Source organism: Chlamydotis macqueenii, chromosome 21, assembly GCF_036417535.1.
Source record: "Chlamydotis macqueenii isolate bChlMac1 chromosome 21, bChlMac1.mat, whole genome shotgun sequence".
Classification (NCBI taxonomy): Eukaryota; Metazoa; Chordata; class Aves; order Otidiformes; family Otididae; genus Chlamydotis; species Chlamydotis macqueenii.
The window spans coordinates 5973853-5998926 of NC_141576.1; the positions used below are offsets into that span (position 1 = coordinate 5973853).

The 25074-nt window shown below is 45.1% G+C and overlaps 1 protein-coding gene across 3 annotated transcripts in view; it reads left to right on the forward strand.

Annotated features, from left to right (window-relative positions):
• Positions 1–25074, forward strand: part of UBIAD1 (UbiA prenyltransferase domain containing 1) — a 100799-nt gene that overhangs the window by 27942 nt on the left and 47783 nt on the right. The window contains exons 5-6 of one of the 3 annotated variants that reach the window (XR_015260847.1): positions 981–1101; positions 3232–3273. The gene's annotated coding sequence lies outside the window, so the exon portion shown is untranslated. Of the gene's footprint in view, positions 1–980; positions 1102–3231; positions 3274–11830; positions 11945–15489; positions 15602–25074 lie in introns of those variants that run through there. The other 2 variants (XR_015260850.1, XR_015260851.1) reach the window with 2 other exon arrangements.

The following is a 25074-nucleotide window of genomic DNA, read 5'->3' on the forward strand; positions in this document are numbered from 1 at the left end:
GATCTTTAAGAATGCTGTAATATCCAAGGGGTTATTTTGTGTCAGAAATGAGGATGTTGAACTGTATGTGATTCCCTACTGGCTCAGCTATGCATTAAAACTGCCTCTTCTCAAATGAAGCAGAATCTTCAGTACCTGTTCCCTCTTGCTCCACTGAAACAGTTAACAGATAATGTTCTTGTTTGTAGTCCTGCCAGGAGTTTTTTAATTACCTGTATGGTTTTATTACATAATGGCAATGTGTGCTCTGTTAGGCTATTGGCAGCTTTGCAGGAAGCAAACAAACCTACTGGCATCCATCAGATTGAGTAATTACAGAGAGTCTGTTTACTTTTTTCACTTTTCCTGATCAATACTGGCACTAGCTCTGCAGCTTGCGCTCCGAGCCCGGCTGCTCGCGCAGCCAGTGCTTATTCTGCGCTCTTAGCAGTTGGCTAGTTGGGAGATGAAGGCTCGATAGTCCTGAGGTAACAGGAAAGGGACAGAAAAACGCTGTAGTATTATCCCCAAGAGCCTAGGCACAAGCAATGCCCAGATTGTGCCCTAATCTCTTCCTGTAGTATTTTACAGCTAGTGGAATCGACTTTTGTACCGTGGGTGTGTCTCACAGGGAGTTCGGAAGCGCTGTTGGCTGGTTGTGTTTAGGCAGGCTGGGTATCTATTCTGTGGAGCCTTCTGGGTTAAACATCTGTGCCACACGCATCCCTGTTGTAGGACACTGGGTCCACTGGCCCAGCTCCTGCCTTCCAGGCCTATGTTTAGAAGGAAAAAAAAAAAAACCTAAAAAATTAGAGCCCCAGTGTATTCTTTTTCATATCCTCACCCTTATGTGCTCAATTGTACTTGTCCCGGTAAGATGTGAAATGCTACATCGCAGAAGGGAATCTTTTGGCATTGTAGCTAGCAATAAAGCAAGGTGCAAAGAGCAAACAGCCGAACTGAAGGCACGGATATGATGTCACTGTCTTTTATCCTTGCAGTGTATTGCTGGGGAATCGTGCCAGCCAGCTGTCTTTAGCAGTGAAATACTTCAGTGAAAGACCAAACGCACCCTTAGCAGTGGAAGAGAGACATCATCATGGTAGAAGTGACATCTCATGCGTAAGCCCTCCTTTCACGGCTTGTTTGTACAAACGCTCCGGAGCAGGTCACTGCTAGCTTGTCGAGACCAGGAAAGGCAGACGATCCTATTCAGTGGAGAGAGGGAAGAAGTTAAGGGACAACAGGAGGTTTTGACTCCCCTTCTGGTGAGGGTAGAAGGGGAAAGAGAGGACCAGACATTGAACCAAGTGGTTTCCATACTAAACAGAAACAAAATCTGTGTGCAGAGACAAACTCTTCTGTCTGTGTTTGAATTTACCTGGCAGGGCTCAGTAATGTGTAGGGATTGTGTGGCCTGACCCTCAAGTGAAATGTGTTAGGCACTGGGGGAAGACCGCAATGTCATCACTGTTGGAGCACTGAGATGGTATCGCCCTGTGCAATGATTTCCTGAAGAGAATGAAAGGTGCAGTGAGCTCTGAGAGAAGGTGGGGAGACTAAGCAAGTATAGCAAAGGAGCAGGATAATTCATATAACGGCAGTGCTTTTACCCTCCTCTCCAGGGCACGATGCATCCAAATGCCCTGATAGAGGGGCACATCTGCGGGGATAACCATGAATGGGGCAGCCATAGGAGAGTAAAGCAAAAGCCATGTATTCCCCCACTCAGTGCCTGCCACATTTCCTCTCCACAGTGAGAGCCTTTGGGAAGTGGAACAGGACCTTATGTGCTGTGACATGCTGTTGATCTGAAAACTTCTGTGTGTTGGAAAGTCAGAGCAAAGGTTCATAACCGAACCCAGCAGGCGCAGGAACCCAGCTTGGGGGCTGATTGGTATTCAGCTCTGGCGCAAAGTGCTTAAGAAAAAACTTATTAATTTCCCCTTCCACAAAGAGCAGGAGTGCGACAGTAATCACAGTATCAAGTCATAATAATAAAAAAAAACTCCATTGAAAATAGCTGTTAAGACTCTGGAGGGTTCAGCAGGGGAAGATTGTATTAAGATAAAGTAGATTATAACACTGGCGGACATTAAAGGTTGTCATTGTATGGTAAATCACATCAGGAAGTCACAAAAGCTGCTCTTTACGCAGTCAGGGATAGAATACTCTGATATATCACCTGATTTATTCTCTGCGCCCGTTACGCCATTCTTGGCAAACATATAGGTAGAAAGAGGAGAGGAGGAAGGAAGAGACTTGCCAGCTAGACTGGATTTCTGACCTGTGGTTTTGGGGAAGATGGGTGGGACCAGACACCTTTGTCCCTTCCCCTTTGCCAGGGTGCTGGGGCTCTGCATACTTACTGCAATGCAGAGGCAGGGATTGAAGCTTTCCCCCAGACCCTTCTCTCCTGTGGAGCAGCAGCAGTGATCCAAGTAGGATACACATGGCTCTACTGCTGTATGTCCCACAGGAGCATCCTGTCCTCCCCTTGATGATGGAGGCTGCCAATTGGGCTCCCCCACTATTCAGACTGTCTCATTGCCACCACAGAGGGAGCAGCCCACCAGCAGTCTCCAGTTCCCAATATGCGCATATCCAGCCTGGAATATACCCCCAACCCAATCCCTAGCATCCCAAAAGTGTCCCGAGCACACTTACCCACCTTTCAGCTGTCCAAACCCTTTGAAAACCTTCCCTCTCCCTTCTCTGCCCAAACAAAATTGCCAAAATCTCTTTACTCCTTGCTTAACAGTTACAATCCGTGAACATTGCAAGGATATCAGGCGTTTCCTGGTGGGACTTTGCACATTACATAGCTTGAGCGAAGCCCTTTTGCTCTTGGGAGTGTGTGTGTATGTTGGCAAGTGGGCAAGACAAGGGTTACCGGCTCCCTTCTCCCTGGCCAATGCTGTGTGTGCCTCTTCCCAGGAGTCTAACCCAGTTCTGTCTCTGATATGGATTAAACTGATGCCTAAAATCATCCCCCTTCCCATTTTGCAGCTGAGTGCTTTCAAACTCCTACCTATCATTGTCCTGTGTCCTTGACAGATACGCAGTTGAAAGTCACTTTGTATTTTGCCCTAGATCTAATCGTAATGTTTTATCAGATAGTCATACCAGCAGGGAATGTGAAAAAAACGGAATGGGCAGGGCTCTGCGAAGGTCCCGTGATTTTCTTCTGTACACACACTGCTGACACCTGCAAAAGAGTCTTTGCTAGTGTAGTGTGTGTTGCTTTTGCAGGTGGTTTAACTAATGACACTGAATTCCTTCCAATGATCAGAGCAAGCATTGTGCCTTCCAGGAGCCTTGGCAAAGATTGGAGCACTAGCATCTTCCTTGCAGGCTGAAGGTGACCTGCTCTGTCACCACCAGAAGTGTTCTGGAGACCCAAGGTGTTGCCCTGTTAGACTCCATAACTGACAGCAAGGTGTGTTAGTGTCCAAACTAGTCCTCAGGTGAAGCCCAGCATGACAGATGGCTTTTTTGGGGTGCAGTTGTATTCAAATCTTTCCCCTAAACACTTTTTTTTTTTTCAAATTGCATTTTCAGATCAAGCAAATACTGTTTTCACAGTTCTCCCTCCAAACATTGTTTGCCATGGAAAGCTGTATGGAAGCAATATCTCTGCACCTTTCCCTAGGGAAATGTTACAGTGCCATGTGGGCCATTGAGAAGAGCGTGGACGTACGGATCTTGCTAAACTTGCACAGATCTCTCTTGCCAAACGTACTTCTGCAATTAAAATGTATGCTTTTTTTCCTGTCTTTGACACCCTGGTCTCTCCAGTTCCAGGAAAGAGGCAGTATGCTGTTTCATTAGTGCTTCTGAGTTTTATGATCCTGAGAAGTGAGGAGAAGGCATATTAAGTATAATAGGCTTTCGCCGAAATGGATGTTCACTTGCGTAGATTAACTTAGTAAGTTGTTTCACCACCTAATATGCACATTTAGGAACAATTTTAGAGTGTGAAAACATTTAAAAGGAATGCTAATTTCAAGTTGAGGGGAATATGCTTGTGCAGAGAATGAGAAAGCCAGGACTGGCCAGGCAAGAACCGACTGAGTTAATTCTGATTCTTCTGGTTCAGCGGCATTGCTATGTTTATTAATGTATTTCAGATCTTTTGCCTGTCATGCTGCTTTATGAGCTCTCATGAGGTGGAGGGAGAAGAGAAATAAGCCACCACACTCCTAAAGGAAGTCAAGGAGAAAACGTGAATAATAAAAGGAAAGCTGTGGCAACAGCCAAGGAGGTGGAATGAGAATGAAATAGCAGGCTGCAAACACGCATTGTGATTAAACTGCATTATTTCAGCTAACTTGCTAAAACATGGCTTTCTGTTTTCCAAAGAGCAGCCTGGCTTCACCCAGGTGCTGTTGTGGGCACTGAATCTGTTTGTATGTTCTGCCCCTCCTGTTAAAAGCAGAAGAATGTTAGAGGAAACCTAATACTTTTTTCCCCAAATATTTAAGTAGGTGTATTTTGCTGGCACAGAGTTTTTTTGATGTAATTTAAAGTTGCATGCACAAGCACTCGGAGGAGTCAACATGAGTATTTACACAGTCCTGTGCTCTTCAGTTGAAACTGTTCTGACTTACCTGACCCACAGCAAAGGAAGAGCTGCTCAAGCCAGTGCATTTTATCTAAATTTTATTTCCAGTGCAGATAAACTCCGCAGCTCTGAATAATGACTACGCTTCCAGAAATTGTTTTCCATCACTGTTGAATCATAACTTGTGTATATTTATCCTTGTACAACTCTGAAATGTGACAGTGCCAAGAAGTTGCAGCTGGTTTATTCAAAGGAAGCTAAAGAGGTGACTTGATCACGGTCTTTAAGTACAAGGAAAAGATTTCTGATAATAGAAGGCTCATTAATCTAGCAGACAGTGGCCACAGTGCGATCCAATGTCTGGAAGCTGAATAGCTGGAAGTGTGTCTAGTCTGACTCACTTAGGATGGAAATAAAATTTAAACAATGTAATAATTAGGTACTGGAACAGCTTTCCTAGGGTTGTGGTAGATTATCTGTTAGTAGAAGTCTTTGAATAAGGCTGGGTGTCTTTCAAAAAAGTGTATGACGCTTCAGGTGGCTAGAATTCCTGCAGAAATGAGGAGTCTGCTTTCTAGCTTGCGCTAGGTAGGAGACTGTGTTATGCAGGTTAATTATCAAAATGTTTCCTTTTGGCTATGGCAGCTGGGAGCCTTGCTCTTCCTTCCACACCACCTCTTCCTTCTTATAGCGATGTGAAAGGCCTGTAGGGAGACCGTGGATGAAGTCCCACAGCTCATCAAAATCAGCGATGGGTTGGTCACTAACTTCAAAGGGATCAGGATTTTACTCCTTGTTGTTTTAATGGTGGCTTTGGTTCCTCCAGCCACTCTCAACCAGGAGAGCCATGTGTTGTAGCTCCTGATACCTGTAGTTCTGTCTGGTGCAGGGACTGGTCTCTCCCCACGTGAAAACGATTTTGAAGCTTGCATAGTGGGCCTCCTTCAATGCAACGGCAAGGTGTCCCTCACTGGACTCTGGCTGTCCATTACAGTTCTGTTTCTCATGGAATGTTAGTATTTGAGCAACAGAGAAGTAAGAAGGGAGAAAATGTGATCTAGAATAGACCAGCCAGTAGTGGTTGTTCTGGAGTTTCCCTGACAAAACTGAGCTCTGTCTGCTTCTTTGATATTGGGAAGCCAAAAGAAAAATCTGTCTCCTGCAGGTCATCTCTACCTGCTTCATGTAAACTATTTTCAAGCACTTTTCTGAGCATTCTGTCTTGTTCCTTCAAGGGAGTTCCCACATGATTTTCCCAGGGATATCCCTCGGAATCTTGTGCAGACATGCGTTCCTCACGTGCTGGGAAGTATAACTATGCTCAGCCTAAAACTACAGGAACAAATGGACTCATGAGGCTCTGTTTGAGGCCTTGGTTTCATAATCTCCTGTTGTCAGAAGCCTAATGAGCTGTGTTATTAAATGGCTCTACCTTGTTACCTTCTGCTGGTGATGAACGTGGCCAGTGGGCAAAGAGGAGCTAAGCTTCCCAGTTGTATTGATTTCTTCAGTGCTCACAAATTCTGGACTGTACCGCTGACTGAGAGCTGGTTTAGCACTTTGGTGACTGCCCGGAACCTCATCCCGCCGAGGGAAGGTAAATGTGACCCACAGAAGTTGCTACAAATTAGGCAAAGGAGGGAGCTCAGCACAACATCTGTCTCAGGACAGAATGTACATTGTGTATTTTGAATCAGCCGAAGAACTCCCCGAAGTGGGGAGTTTCTCTAAAGATGCTTCTCTTGCTCTTGTTTTTGAGTATTTGAGGCTGGGTTATAGCTATGATTTCTACTGTGACAGTACCTGGGATCGATCCCAAAGGGCCGGTTCCTGCTCCATTAGATACCGAGAGACATGGTCACTTCCCTAGCATGGTTTCAGTAGGTGAGATAAACAGTGGCCAAGTGGAGAAACAGAGGCATACACTGACTTGCTTGTCCATTTTATCTCACCTTGGTTGGCTGGAGGGTGAGTATTCCAGCTCAGTTGTTGCATGTTATATTGTTAAGCCCCAGTTCATTACTTGCTCACGTGTCTGAATGCCAGCGCTTGCTGTGAGGGAGTGACTGGAAACCTGAGGCTGGTGGTGTGGTCATAGTAACGCTCAAGTGCGTAGCTGTTTATTGCAGCCGTCCTGAGAAATAGCCATTGTCCCACGAAAGGGACATGTCCTATCCTGTTCAGAGGGCAGAAGGTGTGAGTAAGCACTTGGAAATAGAAAAACAAACTAGGAGAAAGTTTGCCTCATTACTGAGTAGCAAATTGGTGATAGCCCCATCCCTGCTGGCTCAGAGGGAAGGAGATCGTGTCCAAGTATTTATCTCTCCTGAGGACAGTTTTGATTTAGGAGAAAGGAACAGGAAATAACAGTGGTAGGAGACACAGGTAATGCAATTACGATGATATAAAACTAACAGGCACACCCTGAGTGACAGAACGAGGCCAAGCTGTGTCTGGAGCGTGGCGGAGCAGTGCCGAACTTCCCATCTGCCTCCCTTGTCTCGTAGTGGGGTGTGCTGTTGGGAGCTGGAGCACCAGCAAGGGGGTGACAAGGCTGTGAAGGAAATAAATGTACCTGTGCATAGTGCTGCCCTCGGGAATGGCTTGCTATTAATAACAGTAATAACACATGCCAGGACGCGGAAGAAGCTTCTCTTCTAAAGTGCTGATCACTGCCACTATCTGGGGTAGAAACAAATTGAAAAAACCGGTCTCATTATTTTATAATGCACAATAATACCACTTTTTAATTTTTTTTATTGTTTCCTTGTGTTTAAATTTTGTCTGTAGGAGAGCTGTTTGTTTTCAGTAGGCCATGCTGCAGATTGGCAGGTAAATTGGGGTGGGTGAGGGAGGGTGCTCAGCAGCCCTAGACACAACTAGAGTAGCCAGAACAGGTCCCAGAAGCTAGCTGCTCTGAAGTCTTTTCTACTGAGATATGTCACGATCAGTTTGTCCTCCCTCTGCCCCAGATCCACTGCAAATGGAACAATTTGGCATGCAGCCCAAATCCCACTGGAGCAATTGGGATGCAGGCGGCGAGGAAAGCTGGAGGTGATTTCCTGCTCCCCTTCTGCCATACTAAATAGTGAAGATGCAAAGAAAAAAACCTTCCCTGTACAAAGGGAGAAGGGGCAGGGGAAGAGAGATTCCCAGAATTCAGACAGTTCTTGGACCAGAGTCGGTGCTGAAAGCAAGCTGCCTGCAAGATCAAGGGATGCCCGTTCATGGGACTGAAGCAAATGTGGACACAGTGCAGCACTCGGGCAATGAGAGAGATCACCTTGAGCAGAGATCAAAGGTGGTTCTAAAGGAGTAACCTGGGCAGTATCTAAGTACTATAGCCTCAACAGCTTTTCTTTTAAGGAAAACATTTTTGTCATTCTTATAAACTATGCTCAGCAAAGCCTCCTTATACCGAATCATTTATCTTTCCACGGGGAGAGACGGCTGTGAGTGTAGGCTCATTATAGAGGGAGTTGCAATGTGCTTGTTTGCATTGATTGAATGAGAGTGTTTCCTGCTGTTCCCTGACGCAATGAGTTTCTCTAAAGGTGAGTAATCCCCAGTCCCTGAGGATGTTCCTGTCGGGCAGACAGTATAGGATTCAGGCTGGCTTCCAAGGCCCAGCCCCAGCGCACACTGGACCAGAACTTGGGGAGGCTGGTCAGAGCTGCAAGGAGGCTGGTACAACTCTGCTAATGCCATAGCTTACGAGAAATGTCAGTGCTTGGCTTTAGAGAGGTCACAGTACAATGGGGTTCAATGCTGAAGTAATTTGTACTTGAATTTCTGTGAATGGGGGACTTCTGATCAGCCTGGGTAGATGAAATGGGCCCGAGGGAGAGCAGCTGCCACGCCAGCACAGCCAGCTGCTGAATTGCCTCATCATCCTAAGCATGTCACAGTGCTCTCTGCTGTGGCACTTTGGCTCTACCGTGTGTAAATAGTGCCCCTAATAGCATATTACATGTATGAGATGTCAAGGAAAATGCCTAGGAACTTAAGGTTTCAGCTCTCTGCTCTTTTCCCAAGAAGCAACTGAAATGGCTCTGCTTTTTCCTACTGTGCCGTGCACCCACGCAGAACTGAAAGGGTCTCCTTCCCTGTGTTATCCATGCGGTCGTATGGAAGTAGCAGCAAGAGACAAAAGGAGTTTTTCCTTTTTCCTGCGGCTGAGGCACAAGCCTTTCTGTGTGCTTTTCTCATGTCTTCTTTTTTTACTTTTTTTTTTTAAATGAGATGCACAAAGAAAGGAGGAAAAGCAAATTTAATTATAAAGCCATGCCTTCCTCCTCTCTCTGTCTTTCTGGACTGGGAAGTGCAATCATCTCCCCTTTGATGCAAGAATGAATTCAGCAGCATACATTGTTAAATTATTATTTATTTAAAATGAAAGGAAATTACTTTCAGTTCAGTGCCAGTTTCTAGCCTAGCAAGAACAGCAATGGGAGAAAATAAAGCAGCAGCAGTTTAGGAGGCAACACCACCTCATGTATGGGTGTCTATGCACAGCTGGTACAGGAGCTGGGGTAACTGGATTGCATGCTTCCTTGGGCATGTATTCCCTCTTGCTAGCACACGGCTGCTACAAAAGCAGAGAAAGCAATGTCTTGTTTTAACCCCCTTTACGTGCTGAGTTGTACCATTATGACACCCAGACCCTTTAAAATAATCCACTATACTGAATTGTAAGACTCTAGTTTGCAGATGAGGAAATAGAAGCAGAGGTGAGTGGAGAAGTATGCTCGAGGCCAGGCTGTAGATCAGTGAAAGAGCCAGGAACAGAATTCGGTAGCTATAGCCCACCACAGTAACAGACTGCATGTGCCTCACATCTTTAAAACAAGCAGAGAACATGGGATGTGTTCTCTGGGACAGGGGCAATCTTCTTGGTATATCTTTGCATCTTGAGTAGCACAGAGGAGTCTTGGCTCCCTGGCTGCTGCTCCTGCTGCTACCACAGTGTGCGTAACAGTATTTCACCAAACCAGAACCAGTCTTGTTTGTCAGAACATATTTCAGAGCCAGCATGGGTCTGAGGGAAGGACGAGTGTCAATGCTGCGTTTCTCTTGACCCATCACTCCATTTTTCTGGTTGTGAGCCAGGTATCCCCTGTCCTTGCTGTGCACTGTTAAGAGGGAGAGCAAGGCCATCTAGCCTTCAGTGCCTCTGTCTCATTCTATTTCTCTGAGCTGTGAGCAGCCTGGGATTTTTTGTAAGGCCTTAATGAGACCCAAACAAAGGTTGTCTTAAAAAATAAAAAATTCTTTTATGATCTGCACTGCAGATGGAGCAACAAATGGATAATAAAAGGGCTGGAAACTGGAGGCAAATCCTCCCCTTAGATTAAGGGAAATTAAGTCCTTTGGGGGACGTGTGATGTATAAGGCTTCATTATTCTGCTTGGGGGAAGCAGCGTATGATCCCTCGGTCAGAGAGATAAAAGGATTGTAAACTCAAATGGCTCCACGTAGTCCGCATGACTCAGACGGCACCAGAGAATCTGCTGGAGGTAAACTAGATACAACTCAGCTTGCCTCATGCTGTAAAAGCAGTTCCCGGGACACTGCAAATCGTACTGTCCCCATACTTCCATGTAATCTCAGGGCAGGTGGATACATAACTGCCTGTAGGGATGTCTTAGCTGCGGAGGGGCTCTTCTGGAGGCAAGTAAAGGACCCCAGAAGACACATGTATCAGAAATAAACCCAGGTTAGGAAGTCACTAACCTCTTCTTCACAGTCCTAGGTGCTTGCACTTCTCCAGTCCAAGTGTTCCTCCCCTCAGCCTCCTGTGCAGCCTTTCTGGCTGCTCCAGCTCGTGCCCACCTCTGCTTTGCTCCCACAGAGGCTGTCCCTGACCCACACCCCATCTCTCTGGCACCGACTCGTTCTGAAGGCTTATCCATCTTGTGATGCCCGAATATGTATGTTACCTCTACTACCAGCTTCTGAATCCTTTTGTTCATTTAGGAAAAAATATTGTTCAATTAGGAAAAATTTTTTTACGATGCGAGTTATAGAACACTGGCCCAGGTTGCCCAGAGAGGTGGTGGATGCCCCATCCCTGGAAATGTTCAAGGCCAGGCTGGATGAGGCTCTGAGCAACCTGGTCTGGTTGGAGATGTCCCTGCTCCTTGCAGGGGGGTTGGACTGGGTGGCCTTTGAAGGTCCCTTCCAACCCTAACCATTCTATGATTCTATGATTCATTTGTTGTTTTGGGGTTTTTTTTGCAAAATTTTCACCTGGTTTATACTCTTCTAAGAGGTCCCAGCACATCCTCCGTGTTTCCTGAGCTTTGGGAGTACATGTTTAACCTGTAATCAGCGTGACTCAAAACAACATTGGTGTCTGTCCCTGGAGCAAAAAGAAATAATGTGCTTTGTTCTGCTGTTCCCTATTTAAAGGTAAATTGCTTTTCTTTCATCCAAAAGCAGATGCTCACTTTGTTTCTTTATGTCTCTCCCTGGTGTCTAACACAGATTTAGGAGAAATCATATTCTCTGGGTTTTTTATGGGGCTTAGGGATGGAGAGAAGTTGTGTTACTGAAGAACTTGACATATCTCTTATTACTGAGTTGTAGATGAGAGAAAGACAATGTATGCTCTTGTACTGATTGTAGTACTGCACAGGGGAGCGTGTGTCTCACTGCATCTTTGAATTTACCTTCTCCCGCAATACTCCTAGATTCAATGCACACTTATATCTGTGTGTGTGCCCCTTCCCTTTGTGCGTGCTAAGCTGCTGCATGTGTATTTTTCTGGACTTGGGCATATCTATTTTGGAGGAGCAGGTTGAGGAGTCAGCATTAGGATAGAGTACAAACTCCAGTGCCATACAGCAAAATACTGCAGCTTCGTTTAAATTTCTTCAAGCACAGAGCATCACCTTTCTCCTCTGAGGTGGAGCTGGGGTTGATTCCTTCTGCCAGTTGCAGCTCCCTAGCAATAAAATGCCCTTGCCATCACAACCATCCAGTCATCGTACCTGGAAGTGATTAATGCCTACCACAGCTCTGTAGCTAGCAAATGGGAAAGCAATTTCTGACTGCTGCTGGTATGGCTGAGACCAGCAAGCTCTGCTCAGCTGTGTGAGGCATTGTAATTTGTGCCTTTAAAGCAAAACCATCTGAATCACTAGAAACAAAAAATTTTTTTTTTTGTCTGTCATTTTGTTTTACTTCTGTGGCTCTGAAGTTCTGAGAAATCCTAGGTGCGTTTCCCACTCTTGGCTCACTCTGTCTCCATCTTTTTCCTTTGTTTCTCTTTCTGCCTTTGCAAAGATGTCACCGTGATGAAGCTCTTGATGGATTCCTGGGTGACTCCCAGCTGGTGGTGATGGATTGCTGCTCTCTTTGCTGCACGCTCCAGCTGTCTCTGCAGTTCAGTCTGCTGGATTGGCAGGGCCCATAAATCACTCTTGGAAGGCAAGGTGTTCTGAGAGCTCTGGCCCCATTTGTGATGTGCTGGTGTGACATAGCCTCACATACACCACTTGCACGTGGACCGTGGCAGATTGGGGTGGATGTGAAGTTCGGATCTGACTGCCGGGCTCTCATATGCCCCTCTTCAGGATGTAAGAGATGCTTGATCATTGCATATGTCCAGGAATTTGCCAAAATTGCCCTTGGAAGCCTCTACAGCAGCAGTACTTCATCCTGTCAATGCACGTGCCCCCTGTGCACCATGGGTATAGCCCAGACACCATCAATAGTTCCTGCAAAGCGTCCAAACATCTTCCTTGCAAATCCTGCAATTATTTAATGGAAATTCCCATTTCGTTACCCTTGGGTCTCATCAGGGTAATGACAGCCTCACAAATCTCTTTAACCACCACAACAGCTGTAGTTTTGTGAACCTCTAGAGTGGTCTACCACGATTGGGGGCCACCATTTTCCACAGGGTGGCAGCAACATGCTTCCATTTTCCATGCTGAGTTATCCCACTTGGGTGCTTCTCTGTCAAGGTGCTGGCTAGGATAAAACCTGAAAAGAGAAATGTTTCTAGGAGGGAGGGAATTTGTACTCTGTGCAGACAGCATACGTCCCCAGATGGAGCATCCTGACAATGTTAAGTGACAGCAGGCAGAGCTGTATGCGGGATGTTCCTGCTTCTTTCCAGTGCAGCATGAACCTGCCTTCCTTTCAGATTAACCCTACGATTTTGTTCCCCCCGCCTCCAAAAAGCCCTCAGGATGGGAGACATAGAGATTTTGTTTCTCAGCGGTTGAAACTGTGAAATAACAGATGAAATTTTTATTATGATTATTTTTATTTTTGTGTCTGGGTTTGAAGCGATGGCAAAAATTCTCAACAGAAATACCTCATGAATATTCAATTACAGTGCCAGCAACACTTTGCAGTCATGGATTATTTATATACGAAATAACCAAAGCTTCATAAATAATAAAATAGCAGCAATCTCCGCTGTGTTTTATGTTCTCCATAGCCAGCACGGGGGTGGGGAGGATGTGTCTCTGTAGCATATTTACATGCTGTATCAGCCCCTCACGGGCTGGGAGCAGGGAGGAGGAGGACAGAGGTAGCAAAGTGTGCAGGGAAGGCACTGGAGGTGTGGATGTGCACAGCACAATATGTGCACGAGGAAATGTTTCATTTACTCCAGTGCGGGTGGGTGCCTTTGGCTGCAGAGGACTCCTGGAATGGCAGGAGGCAGAGGTGGGAGTACATGCAGAGGGGCTGCAGCAAGGGGAGAAAACTTATAGCCAGGATGGGTTGCTGGTGGGCAAGACAACCAAGCAGTTGGCTGCCTTTGGCTTGGTGTAGTGTGGCAGCAGCTGTCTATATGCCCATAAACATATGGGATATCCCCACAGTGGACTGCGGTTATAGCAGAGCAGCGAGTTGTTTAAGGAAAGGAAGTCCTCACTTCTCAGACTTGGCTCTAATTGATCCATGCTCGGTGGTTTCAGGTCATCCAAAAAAAGCCCCGTGTTGGCAGAACTAGTGATCCTGTCTCAGGTTTGCCTAAGTGGGCATATGTAAGGACGGGGCAGCAGGCTTTCCCTCTAGCCAAAGCAGCATCCACTTGCAGTCCCCTTTCCTTTAAGGAAACCTGTTTTTTAATTCCCAGGACCAATCTTTCTCACTCCAATTTCCCAGCTGAACAACTGGCATGTGCTATGCAGATTGTTAGACGTTCTCCAGAATCGTGTTTCTTTCTTGTCTAATGGAGTGCCTCTCCTCCAGCCTAACCCCACTGTTCAGTCAATAATACAGCAGAGTAAGAATTAATAGCTGCTTTCCTTAGCACCAGATAGCAGTGTGAGCACCTGATCTTTGCAGACTGCACTCTTTTAGGAAAAGGCTTTTCTGCCCAGATGCCTTTGCTGGATATCCAGCAATGAGTAATGAAGTGAGCCCTCCATTGCCCATGGTCTTCCCTCCTTTCCTGAAGGCTTATGGTGATGTCCCTCTCCCTACTGCTCCCACTGGGAAGTACTAAATGCCAAATCAGTAAAAGTGTCGTTGGCTGCTCTGAGGGATGATCAATTGCTCCAGTTTGGTGGCAGCATATTTATCCCCCTACCAGCCCACCCGGCAAGAGAAAAGAGATAAATTGCTGTCATCTCTTTTTATGGAACATATAATCAGGTGGTAACATGGAGAGTTGCCTCGGCTCAATGTCATTCGGGATGAATTATTCATTCACTTAAAATGTCTTTAGAAGAAAGGGAAATAGATTCCCCGATACAGTATCTCTTCCTGGCATTGCTGCAGTTGGATGTTGCTTAAATAATCCTGTTCTGATGCATAGCATCAAGTACGGACAGTTCCCCACAAGGGCCCTAGGACCTTCTGCAGCTCTCCAATAGCTGACATAGGAGTGCTCTTCACTGCTCCCGGGGAAGAAGACTAATCCTCCTGCTCAAGGTTCAGGAACAGGCTCCAATGTTTCTCAGCAACCTCTTGAGGGCTTGCTAAGGGGCCTTTGAGTGCACCTAGGCCTTTCCAGGATGGATCTTTGCACACGGGAGAATCTTAACTCCTCTCTAGGGTCCTCTCTAGAGTCCTCACTGAAGGCTTCGTGCTTTTATTCCCCTAGGAAGGTCTGTCTCATGAAAGTTGTCCCCTCCACAAAGAAAACCTCCTCACAGTGAGCTCAAGAAGGCCATGGTTCTCAGAGAAAAAAAGGCTGAGATGACCTCTTCTGAAAAAGCTTCAGAAGCAGTCATCTAACCTCAACTGTACCTCTGTCCTGCAGGAGCGGGGAATCCAGCTTTTTAGCGATCGCCTTCTTGCTGGTTCCTAGTCTGTATACGAGGACAAGTGGTAGTTTCTGATACCTTAAATTTTAATGTCCTTGGTTTAGATTCCTCAGTTGAATGACTGGAGCGCTGACTTTTTTTTTTTTTCCTAGACCATCTTATATAGCAAAAGGTTTCTTGAAGGAGGACAAGTTCATGTAATAGTCTTGGTAGAACATCTAGCAGCTTGTAAGCTTGTCTGAGCCTGCTGAGTCACTGGAGCAGAATTAAACATCTCCCATGGAACAGACTTTCTACTGAGGTTTACTCATCTTGCCAAAAATTTCGCCAAGACTCTTTCTCAGTATTTTTAGCATTTTGCTGAAAAGTGTGGAGTTTTTACCCACTGAAAAATGGCCTTTAATTAAAGCTTTCCTGAAAAATGTTGGTAACTGACAAATACAGACTTTTCATGATTCTCCATCTGGTTATTTAGAATAATAATCAGCTTTTAATATTTACCAAAACGGACCTTTTCATGTTAAAACATATTTTTGTTGTCTGTGTATCGAAAATATTGATCATGATTCTGTGAAAAGTTTTGAATGAAGTGAAAATCACTCTTCCATTTCCCATCTCAGCTAATAAGGATGAAGAAAAATGCTCTTGATACAGAGAAAATGACTCTCTATCCACTTTCTCCATATAACCGATTTGATGCTCATCTTTTTCCAGAGCAATAATATTGGGAGGCAGAAGTTGCTGAGAAGGAGAAATGTTCTGTACCCATATCACTGGACTGGAGAATATGCGGAAAAGAATCTACGGGTATTCTAGTGGCTTTCAGGTAGGAGATATAACACAACATGTGTTTCTGGGATTGCGTGGTGGTTTTTGTGCTGTGCTGTGTGGAAAATGTCAGTTGATTCCTTACTGCATCCTAATCTGACTGCGAAAACATTAGAAACACCCTTCAAACACGTGGAGCTACCCTTGTCTACCTGCCCTTCAAACCCGTCTCTTTGAGGCTCCTCTTACCGTGTTCGTTAATGTGCAGACACAAAAACTATGACAGAAGAGACTGTCAGAATTCAGAACTGAGTGTGTGTCCATGCAATAACAGTACTGGCGGGATGTCTGAAGGGTCCTTGGCATAGTCGGCTGAAATGTTTAGTTCTGAGCAGTAAACTACTTAAATTTGGATCTATCAGGAAAACTTGGAAAGGCCTCCCGTCTTTCTTGATGCACACTTTGGTCATTGTCAGAAAGCCATAATTGCTTGATGTATTTTATGTTACCTGTCAGAACAGTTGCAAGTGGTGTTTCTTGGCACAGAGAGAGTTTATCTTTTAATAATGAGTACTTTCTGTTGCATTATCTCAATGTGCGTGAGGTAAATAAACCCTCTGCTGTGAGGGAATTATATGTTTTATCCCTGGCTTATGAATGGGGAAATTAAGGCAAGAAAAGCTACACAAGATACATGTGAGAAATCTGTGTACAGTCCCATGACATCATAAATGTCAAAGTCATCCTTCCCTCTCCACATTCTGGAAATTAAGGAACCAGTTATTGATGAAAAAAATATTTGTTTTAATGGCTGTTTCCTTTCTGTTGCTCTTTTCAAGAGGGGGTCTTTTTTTTTTTATTTGCTTTCCACTCTTTTGTCCTCACTTTAAATCCAATAACAGAAAAAAATTAAATTACTTTCTTCTAAGAACAAGGCCATATATCTGAGCTCTCCTCTGTCCTGGAGAACCAGGGCAGTTCCCCTTTGCCATACAGGTAATTCAATTTACAAGGAGTTTGTAAGATAATGGTGAATGAAGCATGAGCTTGTTATGTCCATGGAGAAATTAGTTCTCAAAAGAACACTGCTGAAAGAAGTAGGGAAGGAAAAATGAGCAAAACGAAATGAGAAAGGTTATAAACACATTAAGTTGGGCTTCCCTACTTTGGTGTTTGGAGCTGTCTCTGCTATAAATTGTATTGATTAAGAAACTTATTGGAGCTACCTGCTGCTATCAATTACTTTTCACTTATTGCTTTCTTTACCTGCTGGGCAGTCGATAGTCTGAGAGAACTGAAGCTCCAAGCCTTCTTAACCTCTAGAGCTCATGAGAGCTAGAAAACAAAAGAAACTAATTTTCACTACTGCTGTTTCCTACTGGAAAGGGAAACAACTCACCTGGCTTATAGGGGTGGGCTTTTTGTGGTGTCTGGAATTGGGATGGGAGAAGTCCATTTGCCTATGGAATATGAGAAATCCTACAAAATACTATGAACTTAAGTGACAGTCAGTTCTCAGCGTGTAGTCCGATGATGGAGCTTCCAGTTCTGCCCTGTGCTGTGTGTCTGAAGCTGGATACTGCCTCCAGGGCCCCACACCGCAGGGCAGACAAAGGCATCGTCAGGTAGTGAAATAACGATGTGGCAGGGATGGGATGGAAGATTCTTAGGACAGCATAATCCTCCACTTTTTCCACCCAATGCTGCAGTGACTCTCTAAGTCAGTGGAAACCCGATCTAACCCTGTTCATTTTATGGTAAAAAGGAGGGAAAAGCAATAGAGCCACAAGATCATAAATGGCAGTAGCCCTTCTGCTGTTCTGGAGTCCATTTGTAACTCCCTTTTATACCCTGCAATGGTTCCTCTGTAGCCTGCAACTCTTGACCCTTCAGGCTCTCTGGCGGTGAAGGAAGTGATTGGCTGGTTTTGCTAGTTCTTTGTATAGATCTCTATATATAAAAGATAAAGAAAAGTCTAGCTTCTCTTTCTCAAATTCAGGCCTCCAGAATCACAGCAGCCCACAGGATTTTCTTGGCAACAATTCAATAAATAAATGGAAATGAACAGCCAAGTTGTTGAAAAGGCTTTGAAAATCTCAGCCTAAGTCCTTAGAAGTCCATTTACTTCCTCACTGCTGTGACTTCAGGTCAGCTTGGGCTCTTGGCTTCGCTAACTGCTTCAAAACTACCTTGAGTTTCTCATCTCTTTTAAAAATCCCATAGGATTTTTCTTTCTTTGCTTTTTTTTCTCTGACCCTTCATAAATCCTCTTTTTTTTTTTTTTTTTTTTTTTTTCTTCTTGCACAAAACCAGACAGCCAGAGATGCAGGGCAGGGGCAACGTGAGGGCATGCCCGGTTAAGAAATATGTCCCTGGTGTGCCCTGCAGCCACATCACCTCTGGCTGTTGTCAGTTCTTGCACCCTAAGCAAAATTGGACTGGATGACAGATGCTGAAAGAAATCTGGATTTTATAGGAGACAGTGTTGGGAACCCGTCAGCTTTGTCTGCACAAGGCCCTTAAGTGTGATGCTGTTTGGTTTGGTCCTAATGTTGCTGTGTGGTATGGGAATCAGTTGAGGAACCAGTGATTTTACTCAAATGTTGCTCATTTCCATAGTATTTACTGTGGCAGGACTTATGTGGGTCTTTACTTTTTTCCTGGTCTTTTGTACCAAGGGTTCCGTGCTGTTTTCTACTGAATAGATGGCTGCATTTTATTTACTTGGACACAAAGAGACTTTTTAATGTAAAAAGCTGAACATTATTATATATTGCAAAGAGATATTTAGCATGCAAAAAAAAAGGCAGTCTTATTCTTGGGTGGAAGGAACATGTTTTCACTTCTCAGAGTGCAGTATGAACTCGTTGGTTTGGTAGCATATATATATATATATAAAAGTGCTATATTTCTATTTAAAATTGTGACAGATTCACCCCTAAATATCTCACAGTTACTGCTCAGCTTCACATCTTTGCATTTTGAAAAGTGATTGTGACAAAGGTGATTGAACTCAGATCTACCTGGTCCAAAATTAATCACTCTTCACAGGTGAGCTAAAGGAATTTGCTGAGGTCCTTTATGAGGAGGACACAGGTACGGACTGCGACACGGATTAGCACCACTGAATCTGCCCGTCAAAGCGCAATGAAATGCTCATGTGGAAGAATACACTGGCACATGCACATGTCTTCTGCCAGTTTATTTGCCTAGGCTGTATATCCCTCAACTGCCACATTAAAATTTGTAGTGCCTGTAACAGGTCCGGAAACTACAATCACGAGCCAGATTCCTTTGACCTTCTCCATATTCTGTTCGGATTCGCTCCTCCTGCCAATTTAGCCAGGCAGCCAGAAAGTAAATAAATGCTCCCACCTGGCAGGTGCAGAAAGGTTAGATTTGCATAAAGTGGTCAGTGTAAATTTCTCCTGTTTGTCACCTTTTCTCTCCAACTGGGAATTCCAAGGCAAAGATAAATGTCAGCTGGAAATAGCACTTCAGTGTCAGCAGTTAATCTCTTCCTGCTATTTCCCCATGGCCACTTTGTGCTGCTCTTTACGACATGGATCAGCCGATCACCCCTTGTGTGAGCCGCCCATTACTGGGCTCTTCTGTTATTGCTTTCCTTACAGTCTTGACTTTCCTTTTATGTTTTCTGTCTGTAAACTAAATTCTTCTCAACTGGTAAGTCACTGTGCTGAAACAGTTGTGCGAAACAGCCTGCTACCAGTTTCGTTCCCTAAACGCTTCTCTGTGTCTCTACCCTCTGTTCCTCTGCTCAGGAACAGAGAGATTCTTAATCTATGGATTAAGAATCACATGGATTCTTTTGTGTTCATCATACAGCAAGCAGATCATATGAGAGACTAAATCCCCAGGCTGGGAATTCAGTTCTGCAAAGCTCTGAGCTGTCCCTGAGGTCACTGACTGTTGCTTACTTGCAGATGTTACTGAGAGTCCAAGAGAGTCAATTAGAGTTCTGCATCTTGGGTGCTAAACTCTCAGCAGTGCTCCTCTGTAGGGGCTTGTCTCCTGCTCGGGAACTGTTGGCTAATTGGGATGGCACTGCTGAAAAGAAGGAGACCTGATGAGTGGGTCCTGTTTTTCAGGTCTTTGATTTGGATGCTCATTCAAGGGCCTGCTGCTGGTGCACCCAGCTACATGCTACGCTGTAATGGCTGAAAAAGACTTCACTGGATGAGAGCAGGGACTCCCCACTCCTGCCTCCCCACTTACTCTGTGTTTAACTCTCTGGCTACTGGTGTTACTTAGGAGGCAGAGGACTCTTTAATCACCCTTTTCTCCAGTACCATGTCTCTGATTTTTTTTCAGGTTTCCCTTGCTTATTCTGACTGTTCTTGATTATCTGCTCCAGCTCTGGTTATTTTTTTCTTCATCTCCTTTCTTTTTCTTTCACACACACAAATTCACCTTCAGCCACTACTCTACAGAAAAGCTCACAGCTCTGTGTTGTAGCTCAATTCGGATCAACCCCTGTCCTTGTGTTATGAATGTAGCCTCCACTGCTTCAGTTTGCACCAAACAGAGAGGCATGTAAGTGTTCTTTGATTTAGCCTGAATCAGAGGCAGCTCCAGTGAGATTTACCCTCACCCGTAACAACAGGGTCCATATTGCCATCTCCCTTCTGCTTTGACGATGTGTCAGCATGATCCTGTCTTCCAAGCAGCCAGCTGCCACGTGTTTTTTCCAGCTACCTCTGTCTGTTCTCAGCAGACTCAATTCCTTAAGAGCTGTTTCCTGGCTAATCTAAATCAGACTCATCCCTACCCTTGGAATAAATTGTACGATTGTTTTGGCATTTCTCCAGGAGCAGTTTGGCCCCTTCCTATTGGACCATGGTGGAGGATGGCTTTCTGCTCTATCTCCCCTTCGATAATGTGTTCAAAATGCAGCCTCTCCAGTGCTGCTATTGCTGCCTTCAGTAAGAAGGAGAAGGTGAAAGAAATGGATCAGTAATGTGGTTCTAAATCACTTCCCAACAAAGCAAGTGCTGAAGGTCACTTGTAATGAAGCTGTCATTTGGGTAAGGCCTCCCAATCAGGGAGAAAAAGGGGAAAAGGAAAATGAGACTGGAGATGAGTTCATGGTAATCTTGAAGCAATTTAATGGAGATGCAGGTGTTTGGATTGGAGTCCGGAATGCAAACGGGAAGGTCATGAGAGAAACTGCTTGTGTGGAGTTTCTCTGTTGTGGCAGGAAAGACTGCATAGCCCTTTAGGGGTGCTCAGCCTGAACTGTATGAAAACCTATGAGCAGAGTCCCATGTTACAAATTCTTTAGGAGAAGGAAATTGAGATTAAGCCATTGTGACCATGCCTGCATGCCTACAAAGTGACTAGGCATAGATTCACATCCTCTGAGAACTGCAGGAGGGTTTGCGTGGAGGTTTAAAGGCTGCAAATCCCTTCCTATAGCAGAGCGGTAGTGTGGAGAAAAGCCCTGATTTGCAGGAAAAGGAACAAATAGGATTTCTTAATCAAAAACACTTGTAAATGTTGAAAATCCTTTTTTTTTTTTGACATTTAAAATTGATAGGAAATGTGTCTTTTAAGGGTTGACATAAAATGAGTTGGTTTAAAATTATTGCAAAGAAACCGATTGATTGACCCAACTTGAATTTTTTTAGACAGGGAGTTTAGGTTTAGGAAGACTTGTGGTATTGATTTTCTATCTGGTTTCAGGATAGAAGAGGTTGTTTGTCAGCATTGGCTTGCTCTGGCTTCCGTCTCAGGCTAGCACTGTGTCTGGTGTGGGCTCCCTAGGGCTTCGGTGTCCTGTTTGAATCCCCCCCCTCTGCTGCTGTTCAGCTCAGACCAAAAGTCCTTATTGGCACAAAAATCAGTACCCATGTAGTCAAAGCTTGGGAGCTCGCTTCACCCACCCAACAGCATGCCCAGGAGACTTAAAAATATGCTGTGTACGTGGGGCTGAGACTTGCATGTGAATCCTGAGTGCTCCCCTTAGTGCTGCGTGTCCCCCAGCTCAGTGCCTCTGCTCTCATCTCCCCAAGTCTCATCCTGACTCCCAGTGAAACAAATTGTTCATTGATTCAGCTTTTGATTAAATTTCTTGCCTCTTTTCCAGAATTATTTCCCCTAGGATTTCCCAGAAAAGCAGTGCAGCAGAGAGGTGGGAGTGAGGGAAGGAAGAGCGAGCAAGGTCCCCCCCGATATACAGCCTTGAGAGCTACAGAGACGTTCAAGAGAGTGGGACAGGATGATCTGTCTTTATGGTGACCCCGCAGGGTGCATCATAATAACTGTTCATTGCAATCCATGGGAGGAGGTGTGGAATTTAGCATGAAAATATTTCCTGTTGGTGTCCCTGGATCTACCTTCCTCCCTCCCTCCTTCTCACCCGCCATCACAGACTTCTTGTCATCTCTGGAGAGCTCAGATTCCCAGCCCAAAGACAGCATGATTTTAACTTGGCACTTAGCCCCGAGGACTCAGGGTGATATTTATACTGGCGATGGTGGGAAGAAGAAAAGAAATAGTGCACTTGCTGGGTTTTACAGTGCCTGTCATGTTTATCACCATTGAAGTTCACTGGAAAAAGACTTTAGGAAAGACAAGCAGGAAGTAAATCTCTTTCTTCTCTGGGGAGGCTGTTTGGACTGTGAGAGATTACCATGGCAAAGTTCAGAAGGAACTTTTTTAACTGCTAGGCAGGGGAATTTTATAGCATAAACCATAGATTTCAGGGGATATCCTCAACAAATAGTGGTGTATCTCTTGGGTTCAGTGCCCTTTAGGGAGGGTTTTGGGCCACTGATGATGAAAAGGCATCAGTCATCCTTTACAGCAGTGTTTGACAGTTGCTTAACTGTGATGCAAGAAACTGCATGAGAAACTAGGCACGTGTAACTAGATGTTTGTCTTTCAGGGCTTCTGGAATGAAGCCTAAAAGGAGAAGTCTGCAAGGGGTTTGTCATGGGCTTTTGTGGGGAAAGATCTCAAGTGTCTGTGCTTTGGACATCACAAAGCCAGCGTCCTTGGAGAGCTTATTATCACAACTCCTTGAACAACTGGCCGCTCCCAGAGGGCTGCATGTACAATAATATAATGAACTGTTGCCTTCAGTCTCAGGCTAGAGCTCTTCTACATCACCCCCTGCCTCTCTGTGCAGCTCTGGACGTGCCCTTTGTTTGACTAATGAAGCTGTCTGGGGCTTTGAAAGCCTAAGTGTGCTCCTGGTGCTCATTACCTTGCTCCTACAGCTGGAGCCTCCACCAGCAGCAGCCTCACTTAAACACATGTTATTTCGTAAGAACCAAAAGGATCAATGCAATGGGGAAAGTAAACTTGGAGAAAACAATGCAGGCAATTACACTTGACAAAACTTTTTGATAAGTGACTACACCTTTAAAGGGAACGTAACCTCTTTTCATGAGCATCATGTCCGTACACTGATGGGCAGCACTTGTGCACATATAGACACGATGGCAGGCGTACGTGCACCTTTGCCTTTGAGCACATGCCAACGGATGTGCCATATACACAGCTGATACGCGATACCGCCAGCTTGTGCGTGTAAAGAAATATCCTGTGTCATAATACTGCATAATACCGGCCATAACTGTGTAAGTGGTGACGTGCACACATGACAGAAGCTTGGAAATGGCAGAGAAATAGCTAACAACTCCCATGCTCTGCTTACATTTTCTGCAGTTACAAAATACGCTGTAGCCAAAAATGTTTGTTAATTTGCTGCAATATTCCATAGGCACCCCTCTGTCCTAGTGCTTGGTTCTGTTTTACTTATTTATTTGTGTGTCACACCTATGACAATGCCTTTGTCAACATCCAAAAAAAGTTTATCAATGCAGTGGACAAATGAATAAGCTTCCAAGATCTAATTTATGCATGTTCAGATAAGCAGATCTCCCAAAAGCATATTTCTGAGTGGCATCACCTGGTGGTGTCTTGTGGCATAGCAGTGAAAGTGGATCTCTTCCAATATTTAAAAAAAAAATCTGAATTTTTCCTGCAGAGTTTTTGAACTAGTAAATCGTGTCCTTGGTTGCAGGCTCATCTGTTAGATAATGCACCTTGACGTCATCCATCCTGAGCCAAGCTGTGGTCCATCGTTTCCTGCGAGAACAGATAATTGGGCTGGGAAGCAAAGAGCAATTGTGGGATACAAAACCAACTCTCCACAGGACTCTTTACAAAGGTTTTACACAGTGGGAGCTGGCCATGTTCCCCTGAGCTGCACAGATGTTTGAAAAGGGGGCTTGAATTTCCATGGTAACAGGCTGCATTCTGCTGACGCTGGCAGTCTGTCGCTCTCCGGATGTGTCTGTCACCCCTGGTGCTCCGAGTTTTGAGGCCAACAATGTGTGATGGACAAAGATTGAAGTGAGGTTGTGCTGGGGTCAGACATCCTGGCCAAGGGAATGTACTGCAAACACTCTGAGGGAGAGGCACTGCGAGGTTAAGATGATACAGGCGAATCCTCCGCTCTGGTTCAGACGTCAGTTACCATAGGATGTTGCTCGTTGAGCCGTTGTCTGGTTACTAGGAAGCTCAAAGGCATCATGGCATGGTATGATTGCGCCCTTGTCTAGCTCCTCTCATCTGAAGAGCTCAGTCTTTTATATCTGTCAGATAACTCAGACTCGCAGGGTCTCTGTGAGGCAGTCACAGTGGGGAAACTGAGGCAGCCCTAGGAAGTAGCTAGATATACCGAAAATGCTAGTGCCAGAGCTAGGAGCAGGATCAAGAAGTTCTTGTTTCTTCTGTTCCTCCACCTCATTGCAAGGACCTATCACCTCCCATGGAGCTTGTAAAGTAGGAGGATATTCCTGTGATTTCTTGAATCACTTCTAAGGAGAAAAAACATTTAATAGGCATATACTCAAAATAAATGTTAGTGGAACAGAGGACAGTAGCTATGAAAAAAAAAATGAAGAAAGGGAATTTTATGCTAAGAGGTAAGGGTGGGATGAGCTGAACAGTTTTCTCTGTTTCTGGGTGGGATTGAAACAGAGGAGGAGGGCAAGGTGCATTGATGGTGGTCCGAGGCTGAATGCAAACTCAGAGGGATGGGAAAGGCTCTGGCTTGAGTTTATCCTGAGTTCAGTGCAAGCTCAAGGACTGTCACAAATTTTGTTTCCCATGACCCGTGTAACTCCCATGAACTGCAAGAAAAATATGGGTAACGGCTTCCAAGAGAGTGTTTACTGAACAGACTGTGCGTTACAGGAGCCAGAACATTGGACTTGGGGGAGAGGCTCATCAAGGAGTTTGCTGTGATGAGGTCTTTGCCAAGTTGCCTGGAGATGTCTTCTTCTGACATGTATGTGAGAATCCTGGTTTTCTGTTGTCACCTGCAGCCACTCCAGCACAGAGGCACTACATGTGGCAAGCTGGGCTGAGAGGAGGAGCTGAGGGAGAGGGACGGTGTGATGTCCTGTTCCAGCATGTGGGAACATACTGGTGTGGCCGTGCTGCAAAACGGAGGGGGCTGGCAGGCAGAGCACTAGCCTGAACTAGCTGCCGTAAGGG